General features: G+C 36.7%; 1 long non-coding RNA gene across 1 annotated transcript in view; it reads left to right on the plus strand.

The window, feature by feature from the left end:
- Positions 1-5,179: 5,179 nt before the first annotated feature.
- Positions 5,180-13,769, plus strand: part of LOC124186469 — a 55,148-nt gene continuing 46,558 nt past the window's right edge. The window contains exon 1 of the long non-coding RNA XR_006871675.1: positions 5,180-5,384. This is a non-coding gene — a long non-coding RNA (uncharacterized LOC124186469). The remainder of the gene's footprint in view (positions 5,385-13,769) is intronic.

The raw sequence follows: 13,769 nt of genomic DNA on the forward strand, positions 1-13,769 counted from the left end.
AGCTATATCAGCAGAACACGTATTTTATGTAAAAAAAAAGCAAGAAAAACAAAAAGAAAACACATCTAATTATGTTTTAGAAATTTTTTTCGAAGGTTTTCATTGATATGAATATGTGCGATCCAGAAGCGAGGCTAAAAGTACTGGTAACAACCGTGTATAATATAGAATTATTATCTTGGATGCAAATATGTAACAACAACAACAACAACAACAACAACAACAAAAATAATAATAATAATAGTAACATACACCAGGGGGATAAAAAGGGTTATAAATAGACGATCCGACGTAAAGTTATTTACTATATATAAATATACATATACTATACATAAATATAAATATATCTGTACATTTGTATTATGTAAAAAAAAAAAACTTATATATACACACATACAGATATATAATAATAATAATAGTAATAATAATAATAATAATAATAACAACAAATAATAATAATGTCGATAAGAATAATATTAATAACAATAAAACAAAAGTGAAAATGTGATAATTCGTAAATTGAAGGAAAAATAAAGTGTTTAAGGATGCGATGCAACTGCTACAACGCATTCGAATAATCAAAATAAAAAACAAACGAAGTTTTTAAAAACGAACGAATGATAACATTTTTTTAGTTTCATATTATACTATGGAAAACTTCACGCTGAAGATTTTTCCGCAATTTGTTGAGTTTAATTTTTCGTTAAATTCCTGTTCTCGCCTTCTTCACTTTCTTGTACGATACTTAGACCTTAGTATAACTAATGATGGTAGTACTGTGGATATTCGCAGGGATAAAGATCGGGGAAAGAGTGAAATCGAGATGAAAAATACTACGTAAAAAACTTCGCGTATGAAATATGTGGCAGTGGATATGGTGAATATAGGTAAAATCCCATGTTTTCCCGTCTGCAGGTGTACGCCTCTTTATAGTACACGTACATCCACGCACTGCAGTACGGTAATAATAATAATAATAATAATAATAATCATGAAAAAAATTGTACATTTCTTATATTTTAATTTTTCGAAGAAAAACAGATGCTTGTATCAGTTATTATACGTCCATTATACATACATTCGTACATACATAATGTATAGAAACGTATCTTATACGTGTACCAAATTTTGTCGGAATTATTTTATTGGAACAAAATATCGACTACGTGCAAAGTATAATTAATGTACATAATGTTATATTATATATATATATATATAGAGAGAGAGAGAGAGAGACGTGGTCAATAGTTTCTTGCAGTCGAATTTTTAGAAAATAAACCAAAAAAGACGGAGAAAAAAAAAACACAATTGAATAAAAATTTACTCTCGATTTTCAAACGTTTCAACGTATTTTTCTCATTCATCGGACACGTAATATATCGGTATATAGTGCACGTTATTTATATGTATGTATGTATGTATGTTGTGTGTAAATTTTTCACTACGTAACTATACAATTCGTACAATTGTGTTTCGTTTTACTTGAATGTATAATTTCAATCCGTCGCAAATTTATGTACAGAGAAGCGTCGGAAACAATTCTGTCCGAAGAAGAAACACAAAATAAAAAAAAAAAAAGAAAAAAAAAAGAAACCACATCGAAGAGAATCACACAGAACAGTGTGTAGGAAATAAACCGAGAAAAAGAATAAAACACACATACACTGCATACGTACCTACACTCTATTGTAAATAATATGAATATTAGAATATATATGTATATTGTAGCGAATAACTATTATTATTATTATTATTATTATCATTATTACTACATACATAAATTATGTATAAATACGCATAGGTTGTGTACTTTGTACTTTTTTCGGGTAAATAGATTCATGCCATTTTATCATATATAGATATGTATATACGTATACACATAGCGATCATTCGATTATATCATCGCTCATTATTATTATACAATATGATTTATGATTTATTATTACTATTATTATAGATATATATATCACTACGATTATTATTACAAACTACGATTATCATTATAATATTATTATAATTATCGTAACGCTCGCGCAACGATTCGAGCAGTCGTAGGATTTTTTTGTTTTCGAAATAAACGTTAGACGCGTCATTCCCGCACCTTACACCGAATTTCTTTCATTTTCACGACGAAAATCAAATTTTCATAATTTAAACAAGAAAAGTACGCGATTGAACTTGCAAGATATAGGTAGCACATTGTACATGTATATATGCATATATGTATAATTTAATATTCGAAGATCTCGATTATGCATCATCATCATCATCATATAAAATATAGGTATATGCTACTATACGTATTGTGTGTATATTATATAGCATCTATACATACATTCGTATGTTATTCGTATACCTGTACGCGAATCTTGGAGAACTCGATAAATCTCACGACAGTGCGTAGTTGATGTATACATACATACATATGTATGTATGTGCGTATATATGTATGTACATGTCTAGTATAGTTATTATTCCTAAACTTGTATGATAAACGGTGTGTATAATATAAAAGAAAGAGTAGAGAATTTAAGAATAATCTCTGTAAAAATTTGGAAATCTCAATGTATGTCAATTACATAATTATTATATTTTACGGATATATTTTCTCCGGTTCTGAATTGCTTTACACTTTAGAACCGATTTTATTCCCAACTCAACCTTAAAGTTAAATTTTTTGATCTGAAAATCGGGACGAAAGTGGCATATTTTTGCCTAAAACGCATTTGCGGGAAATACGAGATCATATTTCCCGCAAATTCAAATCCAGAAGAAACGAATGTCTTGAAGAAAACTGAAGGAAGCGAGCGCAAACAATTGTCCACGATACGCACCGCATCTTAATTTAAAAGTCCCAATTGTCAAATAAATATTGCGGCCAGAGTTGAGTCGGAAATAAAAGTCAACTTTATTCTCTTGGGTGATTAACCGCGGGAATCATCTTCGATTTTATTCCCTTGTTACGTAATGTACATTTTTTTTTTTTTTACTTTTCCCCGTTCCTACGTTGTTTCGATTTTTCTTGACGCTGCACAGTTACTTGGCTTCTTCTGTCTCTTATCTTCTGTACTACTAATTTTCTATTAATATTGTATAGTTTCTCCTAACGTTTTTTTCTTATTTTGTTTTTTAATCATCATTTAATTTCTAGAGTTTAGGGATGATGCACGGTTCAACTGGTCCGTGACCGAATCGCACATATACATACGTATGTACGAGCCTTGTTAATAATTCGTTTGATCGCAGCTGTGTTTCTGTAGTACGAAAGAATAATTGATGAATATGAAAGCAGGAGAGAGTGCGTTACCTATTGATAGTGTGAGAGTGAGAGAGATATTAATTTGATGAAATTTTATCATTGAAAAAATTTAATAAGTAAAGTGGATAAATTAATTAATTGATAATGAAAATAAATGAGTAAATAAAATAAAGTAAAATAATGATAAACGAGTATCGCCCTAAAAAAAAAAAAAAAAAATGTAAATGTTTCAATAAACCAATACGTATTTCTACGAAATCTCGTTGCCTTGTCCTATTTTACTCTACATCCAAGTTAAAAACTAATATGTAATAATTATTTGTCACATTTGATTTTTTCTATTGATCTACTATGTATACGTATATTTAACACCCGGCAGAAAAAGAAGAAAAAGAGAAGTTAATCATATATTAATTCGAAACGATTAAGAAGTTACCGGATTATTATTGTTATTATGCATTGTAAGTGCATAAAAAAAAAAAAAGAAAAAAACAATGAAAATAACCATTTCGAGATATTAGCTGTACAATCTATAAAACAGAAAATTATTCGGTGTCTGTTTGAATAAAAATTTACGGTAGCTGGATATACAGAAGAAGCGGTTAATTGTGCAATCATTGTCATACATGCATGCATGCGCGTATTGCGCATTGACCCGTGGCGCATAAGCGATGGAGATATATGTCGGTATATGTACACGCCTTATACTTCTGTAATTATTATTCGATGAAGGTACGCGAGCTCTGTACATAGGTAGGTACACCTACTCGTATACTGCGTAAAGGTTGGACGTGGCACGCATGCAATGCTCGCTTATGCAGTATACACCTGTAAAGATGGAAAGAGAGAGAGAGAGAGAGAGAGAACGAGAGAGAAAGAAAGAGAGAGAGAGAGAAAGAGAGAGACAGAGAGAGAGAGAGAGAGATGGAGCGAGGGGTCGGAAACAAGCGCGGTGCAACGAGAGCCAGCCACTATGCAAAGAGCGCTGCAGCACTGTGTGTATATTTTGCAAATATTTGACTAAATCATGAACAATGTTTGATCGCTCGGTATAACACCGCCGCGACTCGACTTGACTTGACTCGGCTCGACTCGAGGCGACGCCACGCTCGCTGCAATAAGCTCTTCTCTTCTCGTTAGTTAGCCGGCTATATGCATCGGGTACTGCGCAGCTTGGACCGATCGGTTACGTAACTGCTTTACCTCCGTTCACCGTACGATTTGACTCTGAAATAGCATCTGGAGAAACAGCCAGACGCGTCGATGACGCGTTTTCATCTCAATTCACAGGTCTTTTTTTTACCCTCTCTTGTTTACTCCGGTTGAAAAGATCGGTGATTGCAAAATGCGCGGTACTTTTATTACGTCGGGATCATGCGACGGCGGCGATGACGTGCGAAATTAAATCAACCGTTTCGGAGTTGACAAGAGCTCAGTGTTTATATTCCAGCCAAAGCGGATTTATTTTGCGTCGATGTTACGGCTGGCGTTCAGACGAGTCCAACGAGCCCTCGCCGCTCGATTTCGGACCACCCATTCCCGAAATATTTCAGTTTGAATCGCATCACTAGCGCGAGCGGTTCGGACTGCGTAGAGCAGAAGTCGCGTTACTCGCGCTAGCCGGGAAGTTTGACGCGTCGTATCTCGGAAACGGTACGTCCAAATTAGGTGTTCGACGGCTCATTGGATTCGTCTCGACGTCGGCTGCAAGCCGGAAGGTAAGAGATGACAGACTCTTTAATTCCGTAAAAGATGGCGGTTAATTTTTGTTGCTTCGGTGTATGAAATTTCTGATTTTCCGTCACTCAGTTTTCGGTGTTTCACGTCTTTATCGCGACGCGAATTCTGTGTTTCGGTGTGAATGTCTGACTATGGAGGTGCGTCTAGGGGCGGCCACCTTCCTACGCGGCTTCGGAAGTCGAGGAAAGCCCGAGCCAGCCATCCGCCCATCCAGCCAGCCACCTAAACCAAGATACTACTAGCTGGTTGGTGGCGCGGAGTAGGCAGAGGCACAGAGCCAGCCCCGAGGATCGATACGTGGTCGAGAGAAGGTTACCTCACTACGCTTAGGTCCTCGGAACTACGGCGTGATACGACCTACCCGCCAACCAGCCAGCTACCCTGGGTATATATGTTTTATACCGGAATATAGGCTACCAGAGCACATTAAACAGTACCGAGAAAAAAATTCTATTTATTCAAACAACTGATTAATTGTCTCGCGATCTACTATATTATAATTACTAGGTACTCGGGCGTTTGAAGCACGCGAATTTCGTACTCCGAATAGGTATTGAAGTCAGATCGTGAGACAGATTTACGATTTGAGAGATATCATTCGATATTACATTCTCCACATGGGTATAGTCATTAGTTCATCAAACAGGGCACGAAACTATCAAACGGCTGCTTTGTTGTCTTGTACTTGAATCACTTCACAATTAGTAGACGGAGAGGAAGAATTAGTTGATCCAAGTGTACAATTTACTGTCTGAAATCATATACAACCGTTAGAACGGCAGGTTTGACTGTATTCTTACGGTAATATTACTTGCACGAAAATAGGAAAGACTCAAAACTATGTACTAATCAAATCGACTGAGCAAATTTTAACCATCCCATTAGAAGAGTATATTTTTATTCGTGCTACGAATCTTCGGAATCGCAATATACACGTGTATGATGGGTTATATACTCCGGAGTTTAATATTTCACCTGGCTAGAGTCTCGTCGTCATTCGTTCGCCGTGCATCACATGCCTACACTTCCGCATACTTCAACGACTCACCTGCTATTTGACTAGCGGACGTTTTAAAACTCGACTCTTTTCAACACGATATTCAAACTGTCTCTTTGAGTTTTGCCGCGAACCGTTTATCCTCCATATCTTTTTTCATTCTTTCTTTGGTCGTTCGTTAATAGGATTTTGGTTGTTGTCCATCACTATTATCTATTACTATATGGTACTAACTACTCGAAATAAAAACCACAGATTAAATCACTATTTCCCAAAAAATACTATCATTTATCAATCGCAACGGTATACTATAATTCTACAAACAGTGCCAGTGACATCAAACTATGTAGCTGATAAGTTTAACTATTTATTTTCTTCAATGACAACTATACAAATGTCCTTTACTAGAATTCTGAATTACGAAAGACTGACATCAATTCGGAGAAAGTATTTGAACGATTTTTTGTCACAAAGAAATACTAACATTCATAGTTGTTTTTCTACGCACGATAAAAAGTATAGTTGTAACTATTATACGTTAAATATAACCCAGTTTAACAATTGTTTATTATTTATATTATCAAATTTCGTATAGTTGAAGCATAGTCATAATCACGATGAAGGTTACTCTTCGTTCTCCGTTTAGTCGTGCATCTTGCGGGACTTGTGGCTTTCAGTTAATTTCCCGTTGTGCGAGGGTGTAAGAACCCAAATTTAGAGGCTGTCCAGAGATTTACCGGACGGTTGGTTCCTTTTTCCCCAATTACTAGAAAACCTTGCGGCAGAGAAATAATAATAAACTTGTCACGTTCGAGTTGAATAGCTTAGTTGTATTTTGTGTACGCACACATTTACAGGCTTGCATGTACGCCATAACGTGGGTATAATAAGTACTTAGGTTAGGTTAGGAGATGGAGGTACGCTGGCACGGACGCTCGTTTCGACCGCTTTACATATACTCGCAGGTTTACTTAGGTCCGACCAGAAATTGAAATTTTGGTAAACGGATTATGCATAAGCTCTCGTGGTTGTCAGGTATACGTATATATATACGTTATACCTGAACCACATTTATATACCTATAAGGTGCCCACGTATGCTCTTAACGCGAACGAAATTATGGTTTATACGCGGGACCACGGTAAAAAACAAAGAAAAAAAGTTAACAATTTTTCCAACTATTTATATTTAATTTCTCGCCTGCCCTCTGAAATTTTGAATCACTAGCCTTCGGTATTCATAACCTAGGTACTGTTCGATTATAGGTTCACGATCGACTATTTCGAAGTACGTGTAATAGAAATTATTGATTGCAAACAAAAAAATATTACTACTGAACCGGTGATTTTGTTAAAATTAATGCATGGCTGAGAATAAGCAAATGAAACGTTAATGAGGAACAAATATAGATGTACAAAATCGCAATTGACCGGAACAACTATTCTGAGATTTTTGTGTTCGTGATTCTCATGCATCAGATGATCGCCCAAGTAACATATAACGTTACACAGTGCAATTCTACACGACTCGGGACTTCCTCATTCGGAGAGCAGCGTGTGTCATGTAATAAAAACAACGTCGTTATCAGATTCGTTGTTAACCGCTTGTTGTATACTATACGCGTATGTTTGTACATACATTATACTATATTACGCTGATATACCTATAAGAGACGATCTGAACGATGTAGATTTTTTAATTGTTACTGGCCGGTTGGGAATTAAAATAGGAGTATATATAAGAAAAGAGAGCCGAGGATGATGATATGTGAAGAAAAAAATAGAGAAAGTTTTGTTTTCCCCAAACTTTTCGACTAATTTATACTATGTATTGTCTATTCGTATAAGTTTTGGAAAGATTTAGTTGATTTAGTTGACACATATTTATAGTCACGATGAACAGGATATGCTTGTATCAATCAGTTTGCACGTAAAGAACTATGTCAGCTAATGTTTAGTTGTGCAATATAAACTGTAGAACGATTTACATCACCACGTTTGTATAATCTATATTATAATACAAGCAGATTTAGTCGGTCTCGCCGAATCTTTTTTACCCAGTGTATAATCTATGAATTAAAATAGTAGCAACTAGTAGACAGATCGCACACTTTCTCTATTTATTTTTTCTCCATTCATTTCTCCTCGGACGTATTCCTGCTGTTTCTTTTAATCCATATCTTTTCTTCAGCATTTTGGTAAGAAATAGTTGAGACGAAGAATAGTTCAACACGTTATTGGGCTATACGTAACAACTATTTATGCCAACTACTATGCGACTCATTTATAAATATTCGCTGTCTTTCCGCCACGGCATTCGTCGACTTCGTATAACCTAAATGACCGGGTTATTTTGCTTATCAAACTTTCTTTCTCTTTCCTCTTATTAACTATATTTTACTAGTTTTTCATATTCCGTTCAATGTTGTTATATTTACTTTACCATGTATAGTTCACTTCTCACGTTATTGTTATCCAAATACGGGACTATTTTGTCATATTCTACTAATTACTATTTTTCTCATAGTTATTTTTAGTTTCGTTTTTAAGTGGCAATCATAACTACCATTGGTTCAATTTGTTAACGCGGTTAATACTTGCCATGTATCTATTTCGTCCCAAAGTGTTCCAGGGCATAAAATATACCATCTATTTATCCATCATCTACACATCTCTCTCAGTTTCTGTCCTCGTTAATCCGGTCGGTGGCCATAACCGAATAACGCGCATGGCACGGACAGGTTGTACAGGAAGAGCGTCGCGTCGTCGTCGTCGCGGGTTTCGCGGATTTTTCTTTTACCGTACGTACCTCCTCGTCGAGGCTCGGCGCCTCCGGTGGAGAGGCAACGGCGAGAAGAACGAAAAGAGGGGGAGGGAGAGAGAGGGAAAAAGCGTTGCCATCGCTACGGCGGGTATCAGCTCGAGTTTTGGTTGGTGCTCGCGGTCGAAGTCGGACGCCAGTCTCGTCGGGAAGGTGGTGGGAGGAGGACGCGGAGGCGGGAGTGAGGGGGAGGCGGCGGGGAGGGAGAGGGATCTCGGTATTGACTCGACCAAGAGTGAGGACGCCCTCCCACGCGCAGGCTCAACATGGCCGCTCTCGACTCGCGCACCTACCTACATCCTCCACCATACCGAACTACGCAATGAGCGTATATCCTAGGTATGCGTGTAACAAACGAATGAACTAATCGAGCAAGGGGGAAGAAAGTGAACCCGAGAACTGCAGAGAGAACTTGGACAATTAGAGTGCGGATAAAGGCTCGGTTTTATATGACGAGTTATCTACTATTTCCGTTTAGTCGATTATTTTTCCTTGTAGGACATTTTTTTATTCGAATTATAGTTATACGGAACAGGTTTACTTGTTCTTTGGAATGTGAGATCGCTTTAGCCAGAACATTAAATTACAATGTTTACTATGACTATTGACACTAAACTATTAGATTTTAATAATATTCTGTAGACGGGAATTGAATAAATTAGCGTTTAGTACGTCGGTTTATATAATGTCGAAATCATCGAGACACGAGTTACCTACTATTTTCGTTTACTTGATCATTTTTTCTTGTAGGACATTTTTTATTCAAATTATAGTCGTACAGAGTACCTAGCTTAACTTGTTTTTTGGAATGTGAGATCATTTTAGTCAGAACATCGATCTACTAGGTATACTATAATATATTATTATCAAGGCAGAAGTTACCTACTATTTTCGTTTAGTTAATAATTTTTTCTCATAGGATGTTTTTCATTCGAATTATAGATACCTATACGGAGTAATTGTACTTGTTCCTTTGAACGTGAGATCGTTTTAAACAGAACATAGTATACCTAGTAGTTCAACAACTTAACATTCAACTACTAGATATTACTAATATTCTGTATCGCAGGGGATGATATAAATTCTAAGCAGTAATTTCTGGTATGTAACGAGATTAACGGAGTGAATACTGCGACATTGTTTACAATGTAATCGATAACTAAACTGTAGTATACTATAAAGCATTTTAGATAACGTAAAATTTTGAATTTAATTATGTAACTATTCGATGAATTTAAGTATACAGACTATAGGTTATTTAATTATAACTAATTAATTTTTCAGGGCTTACATTTAGTATTATATATATATATATATATATATATATATATATATATATATAAGCTGGATCGACAGAAACTATTTTCTTCGAGTTAACTGGTACTAAAAAATTTAGTAGTTTGAACAATGCAAAAACTATTCGAATGTTCGCTGAATTCGGAAAATTGATTGAAAATTCGTTTACGTTGAAATGGATAAAAATTTGTCACATTGAATTAATTAAACCAGCTCGTTCACAATTTTAATCGAACAACGTGCAGTAATTAGCAGCTATAACTCGAGCCAATTAGTAGATTGACTGGATTTGATTATATCTGTACCTTTCGCTTTTAGCTATTTTCTACTCTCTGCTCTCCGCATTGTCACGATGTTTGATCAAATCATAGTTACTATATTATATCTAGTCTCTCGTGACTGGCGCCTGACGTTCACAGTGCACATTACAGGGGCTTCGCTCGTCCGTGTGCCGCAGCGTTTAATTCTACACGTATGCAGGCACATGCACCCCATACGTACACGTATGCCATCGCGTATGCATGCAGCCGTTGAGTGTAGGGGCCGGATTGCTGTAAGCTCTATACCGCGTCTAATTGTCCACCATTATTGAACCTAATAGGATCAGGATTTGGTCCTGCGAAGTACGACACGTACCTCTAATACGCTACCTTATACGCAACTAGCGTCAGATGTTGGCCTTCCTGCGACAGGTTGTTGGAACTAATCGCTAAGCCGATCTATAGATCAGATATACATATTTACTCCTGTCACGTACATACATTTATGGATAAGTGAAAGCTTGGAATCTAGGGGGTTGGAAAAAGTAACTCGACGAAGTGAAAACAAAAAATGAATAAAAACAAATTTGGTGCGATTTGATTCATTTTTTTTTACGGGGTTTTTGAAAGTTTGAAATACGAAGGAACAGGGGAAGTAAAAAACCACGTTTTCCATTTTTGACGGAAGAATTGTTGGAAAAAAAAATCTGTTAGATAGAACTCGAGCACTTATGTCATCCGGGTTGAAAAATGTACTTTTGAGATAAACGCATTTGAAGTTTCGACTTCGGTTTTTACGTTCATTTCCATATCAGCTGAAATAGTAATTTTTACACTTCGATCTTGCGACCAAAGTGCCGCTCGTAACTTTCTCAATTTTTCGAAAATCCGTCATCGGTTTCAAGCCAAAATATTCTTAAAACCTGTAACTATAATAATATGCCTAAAAAAAATAAATAAATAATCGTCATTTTCAAATTTTTATACCAGAATACTTACCCCCTGAAATTTTTTCAACAACCTCAAGAGATTTAAAAATTTGGATCCAATTTGAAATCCCATCATTTTCCACGCTGCAGGTATTTCCGGAATTGATTGAACCCGGGCTTCTCCATTGTCCGCAGGGGTTAAAATCGCCCCTTATGCATCGTAGCCGTACACCTGTAATATCGCGCTTGCGAATACGCGGGTGTGTATGCAGGGGCGAAATTATGCCGGCGGATTGATCGCCGTTACAGCTTGGTGTACGTATATCGCACGTATAGCTGCCGAATATGGCGGTGACCCGCGGATATACGTTCACCAATCGACGTCGAAGCTACGGTCATCGGCAAATCTACCCCGTGTCCGGCCGTGCCGCTTGCCCCTCGGCCTGGCTGTTCTCTCTCGCCTCTGGCAAATCCACCCGATAATGTCCAAAGCACGTCCCACGTTACCGGGACCAAGTACCTCGAGCCGTAGGTTTATACTCTTCTCTATTCCCCGGCGTTGTGCAGCTTGGGAATCATCGCGGTCTGCGGCACTGCACCGGGAGAAATTTTTAGTTCCGGTTACCGCTCAGTCCTTGACTATTTTCATTTTTTACCACGATCAGTAAAGTAATAATTGTTTCGAACCAATTCGAGGAGTCAAATTCGATTTCACTCTCCTTAAGGACTCTTCTAACAAACGTATTCATACATACTGTTTCCGGTGTCCGACACCGTGGTTCGTACGTGCGTCGAGGTTCCACTCAACGAAATGAATACGTCACGTTATACCGTGGCTGACAGTGGGTTTTTGGGGGGTGGCCGCGTGTCTTCGTCCGATCGGGACAGCGGCAGAGGGTGGAGGTTGTAGAATATATACAGCCTGCAGCGTAGCTACATACCTAACTTATAACCACTCGGTGCGGATCGGTAGGACATCGTATAATTAATCACCGTCATCGATCACGACCGCCGTGACGTGCGGTCAAGTCTTTGTATAATAGATTCGGATGATGGGTCGAAAACCACGCTAGCCGATATGCGTTTACCTATATATATATATATATGTATATCTGTGTCTCTATGCATATATTCCGTGCCCCTCAACATCCAGCTTTGCGATAGCAACGCGAACTAACGATAACCCATATATAAACGTGCGTGTATGTGTGTGTGCGTGTGTGCACGATTGGAGAAAAAAAAACAAATTTCTCAGGAGTTCCAGTAAAATTTTTTAATTGATTCAACCATTTTTTGGTGCGCTACCAAGGAAAGAAAAAGTAAGAATTACAAATTAAACGTTGATACGACACTTTGATTGTTAAAATTACAGCATTTTTCTTCTCATTTTTAGTCATATTCATTGACAAAAATTTAACAAATAACACAAATATGAAGTCGATCTTCTGAAACATTATGTTGAGTTAAATTTTTTTAATTCGCCTGTGTAGTATCTCTCAGATACTTTCACCAAATTCACCATTCTTTGGTTTTCCTTAATCCTCGTCCTTTTATTCTTTCTTATCTCAAATCTTCTTATTTTCTATTTTTCTCTTCATATTTTACCGGTTTTTTTTTTTTTTTTTATTCTCATTGTTATTTCTTCTCTGTACCTAATTCGAAATGCACGAGATATTATTTATTACATACATTTAGCAAGCGAGGACAAATACGGTGAGACAGGAATTTGTAGAATAATCAGTTCATGATCTTGTATTCGATGTAATCAGTTTGAATTGAACAAAATTGACACAATATTCTCACGAATCGAATTGATCTGAAAAAATTAATGTCGCTAAGTGATAAAAGAAATTGATTGATCATGCCTCTTACTGTTTTATTTATTTTTTTTTTTCTCGAGCTTTGAACAATTTCATTACATTTACTAAGGTATCCTGAACTGATAGATTTAAACAGTAAAATCTTGACTGTGAAAATATATGTACCTGCATAGTTGTATCCTATGTCAGTTCAGAAGATTGCGATTATTGATGTTTTTCCCCACTTTGGCGTTGAATTTTTTCAACGCCTGGTGAATCGGTGTTGAATTATTCCGTAAAGAATTAACGATTTGGTATTTTTTCCAACCTCATGACTAGGGAAAATTGTCCCTTTTTATTTTTCACCAGTTCGATCGATCCGTAGAAACGCGACTATTATACCATTTGCAGAATCATCACAGATCAAAATCTTTATAAACTGGTTATAAACTTTTGTTGTCACTTTGTCATCATCGTCATAGCATCACCGCTAAAGCTTCGCGCAGCCAGGTGTAATATATATCTTTCTGCGGAGATTATTATTAATTTCACGTTGCTCGAGCGACTAATTGGTCCAAGGTTCTCGCAGGGGGCAATTAGCCTCTTCTTCTCTTATTCCTCTTCGGCAGATTTCATTTATACGCCGATTTTACGCTATTATCTCCGCAC

This window comes from Neodiprion fabricii, chromosome 7 (assembly GCF_021155785.1).
Source record: "Neodiprion fabricii isolate iyNeoFabr1 chromosome 7, iyNeoFabr1.1, whole genome shotgun sequence".
In the NCBI taxonomy this organism is placed as follows: Eukaryota; Metazoa; Arthropoda; class Insecta; order Hymenoptera; family Diprionidae; genus Neodiprion; species Neodiprion fabricii.